The sequence below is a fragment of the Apis dorsata genome, unplaced genomic scaffold (assembly GCF_000469605.1).
Source record: "Apis dorsata unplaced genomic scaffold, Apis dorsata 1.3 scaffold_27, whole genome shotgun sequence".
In the NCBI taxonomy this organism is placed as follows: domain Eukaryota; kingdom Metazoa; phylum Arthropoda; class Insecta; order Hymenoptera; family Apidae; genus Apis; species Apis dorsata.
Genome location: NW_006263329.1, coordinates 596,394 through 598,545, shown reverse-complemented (window position 1 = coordinate 598,545; position 2,152 = coordinate 596,394).

Sequence of the window (2,152 nt, the reverse complement as noted above, 5' to 3'; positions counted from 1 at the left end):
TTTTTTTTTTTTTTAAGTATTAATCCTTTGTGATTTTGGTGGACCTGGAATTTTATTCCATTTCGATAATTTTTGTTTCAATATTTAACTAAAATCAAATTTTTTGAATCAGAGCTTTATCTCTATTTAATAATAATTTGAAAGAAATATATTATTATAAATTCATTTGTGTATGTTATATGTGCATATGATTATTGATTGCGAAAAGTAATTAAATTTGGCTTGTATTACTATTAATGTGCTGGTAACATAAAAACAATAATTAGAGCAACGAAGATACGAAGAGCGACCATAATTTGGTAATCATCATTAATTTGGTAATATTTGTGCTAATAAGTTATAATAATAATTCAAATCTATTTTAATTAAGCATATTACATTTGCTGTGAATATTTGAACAGAAATGTGTAATATTTGTTAATTGTGATGTGATGCGACAACTTTTTATCATATATCAAAAAGACATACATAAATTATTTTAATTTTATTCTTATACACAATTTTTCATTTAATCGATAATTATTTTTATTTGTTAATTTATTTTAACCTTCGTATTATTATAAATAATATAATGAGATATTTTTCATACTTCTTAAAAATATATTTCTATAAATAAAAATAAAAAGCTATATAACATTTCTTTTCCTTATTAAACGATAAAAATTATAGAAGGATTTAATATTCAAATAAATTTCTTTACTCCAAATATTTATTTAATATAATATCGATTATAATTTGTTAACTTTAATTATTGATCTATTCACAATATAGAAATTGATGATACAATGAAAATGTAATTGGCACAAAAAAAAAAGGAAGAAAGAAATATATCTGTGCTAATAGTAAGCAAATCAGAATTGTAAAATAGGAGAAAAAGTAAAGAGGAAATGAACCGAGTCGGTGATCAGTGCAGGTATTCAACGGTGGTTACACCCTAATGGCTGAATAAAAATCACCAGGGAACGAAGAAAAACTAATTCGATTTATCGTGGAATCAGAATTACGTCGGTCCATAATGAGATGAATAATATGGAATAACAAATTAATTATAGTATTTCAACCATCGATTCTGAAAATACAAATTAATGAGGGAAAGCCAATAAACATTATTCGAGAGTATATTAATATAATAAAATTTATCTACTTTATTTAATAAGATATTGTTTTCAAATCATGAATTGATTTACAAACGAAAGATTTTTCTTGAAATTGAAATTATTTTTTATTAAGTCCAAACTTATTAGGTATAATATTATTAAACTGGATAATGTAATAATGTTATAGCCTGATTATGCATGAAATAATACTAAAACAAATTTGGAGAAAATTATTTTTGCAACTCGTTCTTTATCGTGAAAAGGATTAATAAAAGAAAAGAGGATAATAAAAAAAAGTACCGATTCAACGTACAGATATCTGGCGACGTTTGAATGGTATAATATACGACAAAACGAAAAAAATAATGTCAAGTAACACTTGACATGCACGCCGTCATAATAATCTAGCTTGTCGAGCATCATACCAAGAGTAAAAAGTTCGAATGAAAAAGAGTGGAGAGAGATGGAAAAAATAGAAGGAATAGACTGAACGATGAAAAAAAAGAAAGAATGGCGGAATCTGTGAAAATTTCAGGTAAAATATATCATTGTAATAGAAGCCTAGCAATTTTATAATCAGAGTTTCATTCGATGGAACAATGGGGGATGATAATAGCGTAGAATCGAAAATTTTATTGAAATTGATTTTCAATAAAAACGAATATGTATAATTTTTAATACTTTTTATTGTAAAAATATTCGAATATTTTTATTTTCAAATTATTTATTTATTTTTTTTTTTTGGTTGCATTGAAATATTTTTAATAAATATTTTTAAAATATGCAAGCAATAATTATGTGAAATATTTAATATAAATATTTGTCATTATAAACGCTGGACTGATCATTTGGGGAGGATTGTTTTAAAATCGATTTATTTCAGAATATATTAACTGAATTTATTATTCCTATCAGTTATAACGATATAATTAATGCGTAATTAAGTTTGATTTAAAATAATTTAAATTTACTAATTTAAAATAGATATTTATTTGATTGTATGGATTATATTTTAAACACGCAAATTTATAACAAACATTTTTATAACATTATCA